Source organism: Argopecten irradians, chromosome 6 (assembly GCF_041381155.1).
Source record: "Argopecten irradians isolate NY chromosome 6, Ai_NY, whole genome shotgun sequence".
NCBI classification, from domain to species: Eukaryota; Metazoa; Mollusca; class Bivalvia; order Pectinida; family Pectinidae; genus Argopecten; species Argopecten irradians.
This window is the reverse complement of record NC_091139.1, coordinates 2224451-2239038: the sequence shown is the minus strand read 5'-3', so window position 1 is coordinate 2239038 and position 14588 is coordinate 2224451.

Sequence of the window (14588 nt, the reverse complement as noted above, 5' to 3'; positions counted from 1 at the left end):
TTTATTTTAACAAACATTTTCAATTTCTAGTAGTCCTGCGTCCTAATAATGGGCTGTAGATTGATTTCTAGTAGTCCTGCGTCCTAATAATGGGCTAGTAGTCCACCATCCTAATAATGGGCTGTAGATTGATTTCAGACAGTTGGATTGCACATTTTTAATTCACTACAGTTCATATTCTGTATCAGCGTATGTCTGAATAACTTATGATTATCACTTTATTCAGTAAAAGATTTCATTCAACTGGCAATAGGAATAACCAGTACAATATATATAAGGGTCAACTTGCAAACATAAATTACTGTTTTGTATGAGACAAAACATGTGAAACTACTGGTACTTCTGTAGATATACAAGTGTATTATCCATTTCAGTTAGACAAAAATTTTTCATTTACTTGTTGAATCAGCAAATTAAACACGCCAGCACTATATATAAATTAAATAAACCTGGATATAACAATTGAGATTTTCAGTATGGGACATCAATATATCAGTTGTATATATATATATTTATATTCAGAAACTAGATCATATATAAACAGTACACCGTTCAACCAGTAGGAATCTATTATATACTCAATGTTTAAATTATATGTTTTTACGGAATCCTTGGTGTTGATGCTCATCATATTATTTGTTTAATTTAATTACAAAATATTGGCGGGACTGATAGGAAAATGTCCGTAATTGTACAAGTTGTACATCAAAGTTGAGAAAAAGATGGAATGGACATTTAATGGGATTAAGCAGTAAATATAACTATATAGACACAGCTTCTACAGTATCAATGCATATGATCAACAAAGATTGTTACTTCTTTATCAATTATAAAGCAGTATCATAAAAAGGTGAAAGGGGCATTTGTTAGGATAACAGCAGTAAATATATTATATACACAGGAGTACTTTGTACAGTATCATTGATTATCATCCCTTGATCCATATTTGGAATACCCAAATAGAAACACAGGCCTACAGATGATAAACTGATCATGATACAGCTGGCATACAAAATCTAGATGGAACAGTAGGACACCTATCTGAACTCCTTTAACACATTCTTACCACATTTCCAAGACTTCACATGTTGCTAATTATAACCCTAGGAAATCAATCTATGGTCAGTGAATGTAAATGAAAAGGCAGATCTAAAAAATACATTAAAGTACAAAAACTTAGCCAAATTAAATTCCATATCCTCAGATAAAACGAGTGTATACAGAATAATCAGGATCTTATAATGTTGAAGTCATTATATATTAGAAATGGCTGTAAAGTTTGATTAGAAATGGCTGTAAAGTTTGATTAACACGGTAGTTTAATGTCCTATTATAATACCTATATATGATAAATATAACAGTGAGGATTTTCATAAAGTGTTAGCTATATAGGTTTTGAGATGATCAAGAGTACCAGGAGAAAAACCACATGGGATTCAAAACTCGTGACCCATAGGTAGAGGGGTTGTGGTTATTTGAACAATATATGTTAAAACATCTTCACCGCTATAGCAAGGCAGGATTTAGATAAATGAACATATATTGATATATTCAGCTATTTTAGGATTTTAAAGGTGAGTCCAGAACACAAATTTTCAAATTTTGATGAGTTCCAGAACAATCAAATATAGAGGTTTGTCCAAATTTTGATAAGACCTACAAGAGAATGGTGAATCTAGATCTCCTCTAGATATATATAGGTCCTGTAAGCCACTGATATTTATATAAAACAATCATAAATTATACTGACAAAAATTCACATAGATTTAAAATTGAGAACTAAATTCATAAAATGGACTATATTACAACTAACTTCAATATACTTATATTCCAAACTAGTAGTACATGTAAGTTGCAAGTTTATATAGGGGACCAATGATCTGAGGGACGGGGCCAAAATTGTCAATTTGGCTATTTCCAATAAAAAATGACTTCTTTTTTCATCAATCATTCAATGTATGGTCCTGATCAGGATTACTTAAAAGCTGTCTGATGATATCAATCATCATCATAAAATTTAAACCTTATCATAAATCAGTTCATCTACATTCATTTGCTAAACAAATTTTGTTGCTGACAAATTTGTTATTCAATAATAATCATGAGTATTATATATATAGATATATAGCAAAAAAACAAAACAATGTACCTTGTGAAGCTATATATATATAAAGAAGAAATATTGTCTTACAATGATTAGGCTACATACTCTACAGCATAAGCTAGTTATATACTTACATAATCTGTCAAAACTCAAGGGATATAATTATAAACATTCAGAAACAAAGATACAGAATATCCCAGGCTCTTGTCTCAATGGTGGCTGACCGCTCTATGTACTGGCAATGTATTCCAGTGTAATATAGCTACCTGTACACATGCTAGGATGGGAATGCTAATGAACCACAAGAGATCATAGAATAGCTATTGGGGAATGGAAAATTAATACTGATGGCTGGAAGTACACCAAAGCAATGGCTTTGATTTCAACCTTACAATGGCTTCTTAAGTGTGATACAGTAGATCTAGCAAAAATAAGTATGCAAGAAACCTCAGTCAACACTTACATGCCAAATAAAATCAAACAGATATGATACAGAAACCTAACTTATATACAAGTACCACGTCAACTGTAGAATGTGTATTTCTATCACAAAATCATCCAAAATTACAAAAAATGTAGATTCACTATATAGCTATAGCTAGATTGAAGAAGTTTGTACATTTCAACAGGATACTTAAGATATATGCAATTATATGCCAAATGGGCTCGAATCGCTCACCTGCAATCTGGTTATCATGCATTGTTTATACTTAACAAATAGATTTAATAAGAATTTATATCATCCCTAAGCACATTAGAGGCCCCTTTGCCTCTTGGTTATTAAAAAGAGGTCGTTTAAAGATTTTAGCCTATTTGACCCCTAGCCTGTGACCTTAAATGTAAGTCAAGGTCATTCTTTTGAACAGACTTGGTAGCCCTTCATCCCAGCATGCCACAGGCCCAATATCAGGTTCCTATGCTGTTTGGTTATTAAGAAGAAGTCGTTTAAAGATTTAAGCCTATTTGACCCCTGTGACCTTGAATGAAGGTCAAGGTCATTCATTTGAACAAACTTAGTAGCCCTTCATCTCAACATGTCACAGGCCCAATATCAGGTCTCTAGGCCTCTTGGTTATTAAAAAGAAGTTGTTTAAAAATTTAAGCCTATTTGACCCCTGTGACCTTGAATGGAAGTCAAGGTCATTCATTTGAACAAACTTGTTAGCCTTTGATCCCAGCATGTCACAGGCCCAATATCAGGTCGCTAGGCCTCTTGGTTATTAAGAAGAAGTCGTTTAAAGATTTTAACCTTTTTTTACCCCCTGTGACCTTTAATGAAGGTCAAGGTCATTCATTAAAACACACTTGGTAGCCCTTCATCCCAGCATGCCACAGGCCCAATATCAGGTCCCTAGGCTGTTTGGTAATTAAAAAGAAGTCATTTAAAGATTTAAGCCTATTTGACCCATGTGACCTTGAATGAAGGTCTAGGTCATTCATTTGAACAAACTTGGTAGCCCTTTATCCCAGCATGTCACAGGCTCAATATCAGGTCTCTAGGCCTCTTGGTTATCAAGAAGAAGTCATTTAAAGATTTCAGCCTTTTTGACCCCTGTGACCTTGAATAAAGGTCAAGGTCATTCATTTGAACAAACTTGGTAGCCCTTCATCCAATCATGCCACATGCCCAATATCAGGTCCCTAGGCTGGTTTGGTTATTAAGAAGAAGTCGTTTAAAGATTTTAGCCTTTTTTTACCCCTATGACCTTGAATGAAGGTCAAGGTCATTCATTTGAACAAACTTAGTAGCCCTTCATCCCAACATGTCACAGGCCCAATATCAGGTCTCTAGGCCTCTTGGTTATTAAGAAGAAGTCATTTAAAGATTTAAGCCTATTTGACCCCTGTGACCTTGAATGAAGGTCAAGGTCATTCATTTGAACAAACTTAGTAGCCCTCTATCCCAGTATGTCACAGGCCTAATATCAGGTTCCTAGGCCTCTTGGTTATGAAGCAGAAGTCTTAACAAGATATTTCAGCCTATTTGACCCCTGTGACCTGGAATGAAAATCAAGGTCATTCATTTGAACAAACTTGGTAGTCCTACATCCCAGCATGTCACAGGTCTAATATCAGGTTCCTAGGCCTCTTGGTTATGAAGCAGAAGTCTTAACAAGATATTTCAGCCTATTTGTCCCCTGTGACCTTGAATAAAGGTCAAGGTCATTCATTTGAACAAACTTGGTAGCCCTTCATCCTAGCATGCTATAACTCAAATTTCAGGACTCTAGGTCTCCAAGTTTTGGAGAAGAAGTTGTTTAAATGGAAAAGTTGACGCCGGACGGCCGGACGCTGCACCATAGCATATAAGCTCATCACTTGCCCTTCGGGCAGGTGAGCTAATAAAGACACATTCAATTATGTATATGCTTTATATATGCTAGTTACATTACCAACATTTGTATATACATACTATTTTATTATCTATTGCTTAGGAAGTTGCCAAAGTTGGAACTCTCAGACAATAAGCATATACAGGTATATATATAAACATGTATATGGATACCTGATGTAGGTACCACTAAAAAGGTGTTTGCAGATCTGGAAAACAGTGGCCAAGCATATAAATATTTAATGATTCTCCATGGTACAAATCAAATACAGGGTAATTATATACACTAGATAATGTCAGTCATAGCTAATCTCTACACAGTCTGAACAGTTAATCTGTACTACCAAAGTTCATGGGCAACCATTACCAAATACCTTTAATTAACGCATTTATCCCTGAAGACACATTTAGGCTCTTCTAAATCAAAGACAAGATTAGTCCATTATGAAATTGCAGGGGTAAATGATCATGAGTTGCCACATAGGATACAGAATTATCTACTCATAATGAATTTTAAAAAGTTTGCTCTACTAATGTTAGAAATTGTCTAAAATACCAAAATGAATTATTGTGATAATTTAACTATGGATTTTGAAATGATCATGATTAACCCTAATAAAATAAGTGTGCACATGTTTGTACAATATATCTACAGTTTGACATGAAAATTAAATATATATTACACATTCTTCCTAAATATGGAGGTTTTGAGATCCCAAAACGATGTAAGTCAAGTACAATTTACCATTGATTAGTCCCACCATCCTATGATCATGATCATGACGATCACTTAACAACATTTTTGTGACATAATGATCACCGGAAGACGAGACTCTATACAAATCAACTGTAAATCGTACTTAACCCATATGTGCACATTGTTTTGGGATATCTTGAAATTCCTGCCTTGTAAGGGCAACCCTCTTTCTGTGTAGTAGCTAGGTATATGTAATTGTTCAGTGACACTAGTATATGTACTTCTCATTGTAATTTGTGATACTACTAAATGATTTATTTTAGAATATCCAATTTAATTCATTTTTGGGTACATGCATGTCAAAGAAGCAGGTATATTTAAATTTTGTAGCAATATGGCAAGAACTATATGGAGTTTTCTGAGGTTTATTACATGTAAGTCATGATCACAAATTCACCTCATATAATAAAATAACTGACTTGATGAAATGACACTTTAAAATTACATTAAAATTACTAAGGACCCCTTAGGATAACTAACTACATACTTACTTGCATCCTACATTTCCGTTACTGTAACTATCTTTACAAGTTTCCTTTTTTGTTTTCACAACACCAATCCTAGCTCTACGCCAGAGGTCAGCCCCATGACCAACTGGGTGAGGTGTAACTTTGGAAGTTATAACATCCTTCCGTCTGTTGAAATTTGTATAATATTGTTTACATAAATCATCACTTTGAAAATGAACATGTTTCTTGTTCTTCAGTATACCAATTTTTGCTTTGTGCCACAAGTCTGATGCACGACCGTCTCTAGCAAAGTTTGTTTTTATCTCATGTTCACGTTGTCGATATTGTTCAATCGGATCAACACCACGATGATAAAATGACATTTTTAAAAATACTTGAATTTAAACTTGTCACATCAGAATGTTGGAAAAACCATAGAAATACTTCCCGATCGTCTAATAAATTCCAAAATAAGAATAAAAATGAAATATTACTGCACTAAACAGGAACAGGTATTTTTCATAATAACTGTACACACTCAGATCACAAAGTACAACTCAAAGGTATATAATCTATAACATACCTGTGTACCTGGTGTTATCTCATGTATCACAGCTTGTAACTATATATATGTACTCATCGTATTACAAGACTGACCATGGACATGCATGCAGACTAAAATTTTGTTTTGTCTTGTTTCTGTACTTTTAACAGCCTTTTGTAGATTCAAGCCAAATTTTTCACAACCAAAGATAAATTTTACCTTGAAGATCCTAACTTCATATACCAAAGATTTGAATATGGTTTATACATGTCAAATGGTGAATTTAAAGGTGAAATCCAGTGAAATTTGATCATATGACATGTATCATACATTTGGTAACCAATTATGTGATAATGTTGTTAAAATATTGATTTTTTATGCAGTATTATATATATATACTAATGCTTAGTCACCAAATTTTAAAACAAGGGCCTTAACGGTCATCTGACTATCTTGGCAATAGCTTTATAGGAAAATAATTAGATATGGTGTCATGGTAGCCATCTTCAATCTGGGATCAACCAGAGATAAAACAACACTTTGACAAGATCATATCAGCCGCATTTCATGTTTCAAGTTTCAGTTAAATTGCACTGGTAGAACTTGAGAAGAAGTTCAAAATGTGTTTTCAAGATGGCATCTGTGGCAGCCATCTTGGATCATCTGTGGCAGCCATCTTGGATTTTGGATTGACATAAAATATAACAACACTTGGTCGGGACCATGTCAGGATCATTTCATGCAGGTTTCAGCTTAATCACACTGGTAGAACTTCAGAAGAAGTTCAAAATTCAAGATTTTGGAATATTTGACTCTCGTGACTTTGAAAGTAGGTCAAGGTCATTCATTTCCACAACTTTGATAGCCCTTTATCTCAGCATGCTACTGACTAAATATGCATCCCAGCTTGCCACCAGCAAAATATGAGTACCCTGGATTTTGGGTTAGTTAACAAAAATCGTTCAAAGAATTTAGCCTATTTGACCCCTGTAACCTTGAAAGAACGTCAAGGTCATTAATTTTCACAACTTTGGTAGCCCTTCATCCCATCATGCTACAGGCCAAATATGAGTACCCTGAAGTCATTCAAAGATTTTAGTCTATTTGACTCCTATGACCTTGAAAGTAGGCCAAGGTCATTCATTTTCACAACTATGGTAGCCATTCATCCCAGCATGCTACAGGCCAAATATGAGTACCCTGGACCTTTCGGTTAGTTAGAAGAAGTCGTTCAAAGATTTTAGCCTATTTGACCTCCGGTGACCTTGACAGTACGTCAAGGTCATTAAATTTCACAACTTTTGTAGCCCTTCATCCCATCATGCTACAGGCCAAATATGAGTACCCTGGACCTTTTGGTTAGTTAGAAGAAGTCGTTCAAAGATTTTAGCCTATTTGACCACTGTGACCTTAAAAGAAGGTCAAGGTCATTTATTTTCACAACTTAGGTAGCCCTTCATCCCAGCATCCTACAGGCCCAATATCAGTACCCTGGGCCTTCTGGTTGAATGAAGGTCAAGGTCATTCATTTGAACAAACTTGGTAGCCCATCATCCCAGCATGCCATATGCCTAATATCAGGTCTCTTGGCCTCTTAGTTATTCACAAGAAATTGTTTATAGGATTTTAGCCTATTTGACCCCTGTGACCTTGAATGAAGATCAAGGTCATTAATTTGAACAAACTTGGTATCCCAGCATCCTACAGGCCCAATATCAGCACCCTAGGCCTTCTGGTTCTTGAGAAGAAGTTGGTTTAAACACCCTAGGCCTTCTGGTTCTTGAGAAGAAGTTGGTTTAAAGATTTTAGCCTTTTTGACCCCTTTGACCTTGAATGAAGGTCAAGGTCATTCATTCGAACAAACTTGGTAGCCCTTCATCCCAGCATGTCACAGGCCCAATATCAGTACCCTGGGCCTTCTGGTTCTTGAGAAGAAGTCGTTTAAAGATTTCAGCCTTTTTGACCCCTGTGACCTTGAATGAAGGTCAAGGTCATTCATTTGAACAAACTTGGTAGCCCTTCATCCCAGCATGCTACAGGCCTAATATCAGGTCTCTAGGCCTCTTAGTTATTCACAAGAAGTTGTTTAAAGGATTTTAGCCTATTTGACCCCTGTGACCTTGAATGAAGGTCAAGGTCATTCATTTGAACAAACTTGGTAGCCCTTCATCCCAGCATGCTACAGGCTCAATATCAGTACCCTAGGCCTTCTGGTTCTTGAGAAGAAGTTGTTTAAAGGATTTTAGCCTATTTGACCCCTGTGACCTTGAATGAAAGTCAAGGTCATTCATTTGAACAAACTTGGTAGCCCTTCATCCCAGCAACCTACAGGCCAAATATGAGTACCCTGGGCCTTCCGGTTATTGAGAAGAAGTCGTTTGAATGAAAAGTTTACGGACGGTGGACGGCGGACGGCAGACGGCGGACGGCGGACGGCGCACGACGACGGACGGTGCATGATGACAATAGGTCATCCTGACCCTTTTTTTACCAAAACATATATGAAACTTAAGTTATGGCAATGCATTTATAATGATCTAAAAATTATGATAATTAGGGTTGTTACTTACAAGTACCTGAGAACCTGTTAAGGGTCGGGTTTGCATTGGGATACACCCAGGTCCAAAAATGTGTACCCAGGTACCAGTCAAAATAGGAAACATTCTGAAATATGTCTGTATACGTAGAATTCAATTAAAAGTAGTACAAATTCTCTCATTTGTTCTGGATATAACAATATCTTTTAGTGCTGTGTATCGCAAGGTATACGACGATACGATACGTATCACAATGCACGGTTCACGATACGATACATATTGCGATATTTTGATAGACATTATAAATGAAATCAAGTAAAAATCACCAATAAATATGACAGAGATTTCTTGACTTGAGTTTTATCCATTTCCCATGTTCCGCTACTAGATTTATTAGACAGAGACTTGAAATAAGATCAGGAAACACAGGCCCTGACACAAATTTAGTGTTTTTGCTCCTGATGAGATTCAGCCATTTTGTTATTAATAAACGTTCGGGTGACATTGACTAAGGGAGATAGTCCAATGTTCAATTCTTATTTTAAGGTATTGCGATACTAATAAATTGCACATGATGCATCAATGTACCACTCAGCGATGCAATACATTGATCAGCAATTTATGTAGGATATTTTTCTTTTGAGTCCTGGACTCATCACTTTTGAAAATGGTGAGTCCCAGACAAAATTAGTAAGTTCCAAATAAAATCAGTGAGTCCCAAAATATATGCGTATCCTTGCAATAGCGCATTCCTGTATGATTTATTTCAATTATATCATTCAATTAGGAAAAAAAAATGTTTTAAATTATGACAACCTTTAAAACAAGAGGCCCAAGGGCCATATATAACGGACATCTGACTATCTTGGCAATAGCTGTATAATAATCATAATCAATTAAGATATGGAGTCATGGTTAAACAAGGGGCCCATGGGCCTTATTAACAGTCATCTGACTATTGGCACAATACAACATAGTCATATAAAGATTTAAGCCTATTTGACCCCTGTGACCTTAAATAAAAGTCAAGGTCATTCTTTTGAACAAATTTGGTAGCCCTTCTTCCAGCATGTCACTGGCCTAATATCAGGTCTCTAGGTCTCTTAGTTATTCACAAGAAGTCGTAGTGGTGGGAATCGGATAGAATTTCATTATCGATTAATCGGGATAATCGGATGGCCTCTTCCAATCGATTATCGATTATAATCAGATGTGTTTGATCTAATAATAAATGTACAAGATATTAAAATTTCTTATTTATACAAAGAAGACATAAGAAAACAATGTGCTCAAAGTTTCTTATTTATACAAAGAAAACAATGTGCTGTTTTGTTTTAAATCTAGAAATAAAAGACATGTTCAAATGTTTAAAGGTTTTTGTTTTTATTAAAACAGATAAACCAGAGAGGAATGTAGAATGACTAGAAAGTGTATGTCCTCATATTTGTCGTGTTTCCTAAAAAAATATATAAACAACGTCATTTGATTTTTTTATACAATTTGAATTTCATAAAGAAAACAAACAATGCAAATTAAAGCAATGATTTTTAAATTCCAAACACTGGTTTAAACGAAAACAAATTTCAACAACGTGTAACAGTAAGTCCTGACGCATGGACGATTTGACATCAACATACCTTTATTCGCATATGATTTAAGACACACGCGGCACACTGCCAATTTCATATCCAAATTCTCCTTATTTGGAGGGCCAAATTTAATTTTTTTTAACCCGAAATATCGCCACACTCGCGAGGAGCTGGCTCCTGGGTGATTATACAGTTCGTCGTCCATTTTGTGTACAGCGTCTGGGTCACTTGTACGCTTTACAGGTATACATGTAAGGTCAAGCGTTCACGCAACCCTATTAACTAACAAGAGGCCCATGGGCCTTAACGGTCATCTGACTCATTGCACAAAACAACAAAGTCACAGCATAAAGTATTGGTTAAAGATTGATATAAACAATACAAGGAACTCCTTAGTTGAATATGTAAGTTTCTAAAATAGGTAAATGTCATTTGTTGAACAAACTTGGTAAATTGGTAAAACAAATGATGTTTCACACCAAATATGGATGAAAACCATCCAAGGATGAAGGAGGAGTAGGATTTTAAAGCTTAGAATTAAGAAAATTTGCCCTTTTGGGGCCCCGACCCTCAACCCCTAGGGGTCGGACCAAGCTCATTTATATAAAATATGATTGTCCATCCCCAATGATGTTTCACACCAAATATAGATGAAATCCATTGAAGGATGAAGGAGGAGTAGGATTTTAAAGCTTAAAATTAAGAAAATTGCACTTTTGAGGCCCCATCCCTCAGCCCCTAGGGGTCGGACCAGGCTCAATTATATAAAATATGATTGTCCTTCCACAATGATGTTTCACACCAAATATGGATGAAATTCATCCAAGGATGAAAGAGGAATAGGATTTTAAATCTTAAATTAAGAAAATTTGCCCCTTTCTGAGCCCCATCCCTCAGCCCCTAGGGATCAGACCAAGCTCATTTACATAAAATATAATTGTCCTTTCCCAATGATGTTTCACACCAAATATGGATGAAATCCATCCAAGGATGAAAGAGGAGTAGGATTTTAAAGCTTAAATTAAGAAAATTTGCCCTTTTGGGGCCCCACCCCTCAGCCCCTAGGGGTCGGACCAGACTCATTTATATAAAATAACATTGTCCTTCCCAAATGATGTTTCATACCAAATATGGATGTAATCCGCTCAAGGGTTAAGGAGGAGTAGGCTTTTGTATAAATAGTCTTACGCACGACGCACGGCGCACGACGACGGACGAAACATAATGACTATAAGTCATCCTGACCTTCGGTCAGATGACCTAAAAACTAAAAACAACGTCCGGTGTTGATTCCGGAATAGAGCGTAAATTTCACTAATCGATTTAGTTTTTTTGTAATCGATTGTCGCTTAGATTTGCTTCAATCGATCAATTATCGATTATAATCAATAATCAGCCCACCACTAAGAAGTCGCTTAATTTTTTTAGCCTATTTGACCCCTGTGACCTTGAATGAAGGTCAAGGTCACTTATTTGAACAAACTTGGTAGCCCTTCATCCCAGCATGCTGCAGGCCCAATATGAGTACCCTGGGCCTTTTGGTTCTTGAGAAGAAGTTTTAAAGATTTTAGTCTTTTTGGCCCCTTTGACCTTGAATGAAGGTCAATGTCATTCATTTGAACAAACTTGGTAGCACTTTATCCCAGTATGCTGCAGGCCCAATATCAGGTCTTTACGCCTCTTAATTATTCACAAAAAGTAGTTTAAAAGATTTTAGCCTATTTGACCCCTGTTACCTTGAAAGAAGGTCAAGGTCATTCATTTCAACTACTTTGGTAACCCTTCATCCCAGCATGTCACAGGCCAAATATGAGTACCCTGGACCTTTTGGTTAGTTAGAAGTCATTCAAAGAATTTAGCCTATTTGACCCCTATGACCTAGAAAATAAGTCAAGGTAATCCATTTCCATACCTTTAGTAGGCTTTCATTCCAGCATGCAACAGGCCAAATATGAGAACTCTGGGCCAAACGTTTATTGGGAAGAAGTCGTTCAAAGATTTCAGCCGATATGACCCCTGTGATCTTGACAGAAGGTCAAGGTCATTCATTTTCACAACTTTGGCTGCCCTTTATCACAGCATATACCACAGGCCAAATATAAGCACCCTGGAACTTTTAGTTAGTTAGAAGAAGTCCTTCAAAGGTTTTAGCTTATTTGACCCCTGTGACCTTGAAAGTATGTCAAGGTCATTCATTTTTATAACTGTGGTAGCCCTAGCCCTTCATCCAAGCATGTTACAGGCCAAATATGAGTACTCTGGGCCTCATGGTTATTGAGAAGAAATCATTAATAATTTTTAGCCTATTTGACCCTTGTGACCTTGACAGCAGGTCAAGGGCATTCATTTTCATAATTTTTTGTAGCTCCTTATCGCATGCTACAGGCCAATTATAAATATTCTGGGCCTTTCAGTTATTGAGAAGAAGTCATTCAAAGATTTTAGCCTTTTTGACCCCTGTGATCTTGAAAGTAGGTCAAGGTTATTTATTTTCACAACTTTGGTAGCCCTTAAGTCCAGCATGGTACAGGCTAAATATGAGTACTCTGGGCCTTGTGGGTATTGAGAAGAAGTCGTTCAAAGATTTCATCCTATTTGACCCCTGTGACCTTCAAAGTAGGTGGTCATTCATTTTCACAACTTTGGTAGCTCTTCATCCCAGCATGTTATATATAGTCCAAATATGATTACTCTGGGCCCTATGGTTATTGAGAAGAAGTCATTCAAAGATTCTGCCTATTTGACCCCTATGACCTTGAAAGTAGGTGAAAGTCATTAATTTTCACAACTTTGGTAGCCCTTAAGTCCAGCATGCATGGTACAGGTTAAATATGAGTACTCTGGGCCTTATGGGTATTGAAAAGAAGTCATTAAAAGATTTCATCCTATTTGACCCCTGTGGCCTTCAAAGTAGGTCAAGGTCATTCATTTTCACAACTTTGGTAGTTCTTCATCCCAGCATGCTACTGGCCAATTATAAGTATTCTGGGCCTTTCAGTTATTGAGAAAAATCATTCAAAGATTTTAGCCTTTTTGACCCCTGTGACCTTGAAAGTAGGTCAAGGTCATTTATTTTCACAACTATCGCAGCTCTTCATCCCAGCATGCTTCAGACTGAATATGAGTACTTTACGCCTTATGATTATTGAGAAGAAGTTGTTTGAATGAAAAGTTTTTGCGTAGACGGACAGTGCATGATGACCATAGGTCATCCTAACCCTTCGGGTCAGATGACCTAATAACATATCACCTAAACATTTCAAATTTAATTATTTCATAAAATATAATCATGTATTTAAAATTATTTCAATCAAATATTTATGTAAACCAGTTACACATTTGAATTTAACATATTGCTCATTTAGGTGGTGTGCTTCCACTTCAGAAGGGATAAAATATTTCATTGTTATATCATTTTTATAGCCAACCTTATCAATTTATATTAATTCTTCATTGTCATTCCATTAAAAACATAAATATAAACTCAAAAGATTCATAAGGTCAATTTTTTATAGAACATACTGAATTTATCATTTATTGTTAATATATAATTTATATACTGCATGTTGTTGTAAAAAATAGTTTTTAAATCGAAAGGTAATCTGTTTGCAGAAATTACGGCAAATCATACATTCTGTATACCGTATTTTTGCGCGTATAGTGCGCACCCGCTTATAGTGCGCAGGTACGTTTTTGAGTTTCATTTTTGAAAAAAAAATATTTACAAAAAAAAATCTCAGTTTTTGTATCTTCGTTCACAACATTTTGCATTGCCTACAAACAATTTTGAAGAACAAAATCAAACGGTTCTTATTGTATAGCAGTGCTTAAAACAACCTTCTGTTCATTAAAATTAACTGGCGAGAGGAGTTTGACACGATGATTGACACTTTGTTTACACAACGGCAGGTCTAAGCCTAGTTAGCTTGTGAATTGCCGGTGACACTATAATGAGGATATCAACAACGATGGTTCTACAATCAAATAATTAACCATACCTTGTGTAATTCCAAGTGGTATCAATCAAGTCTATTGTGTATCTGTTCGGCATTTAGATTTAATCATTGTCCAAGATATTAGCTGGAAAGCCGACTGAGTAGGCCAATCAACCACAGGTGGCCGCCATATTTGATTACTGACTGCACGCTTCCGTATTCTCAATTATTTCAATTAGTATTGAAATCAGGATGATATCTTACAGAACCATTTCAAAAGATAGTAATAAGAGTAAATTTTACAGTCATACCATCATTTATAGTGCCGATTGGTCAGTGTT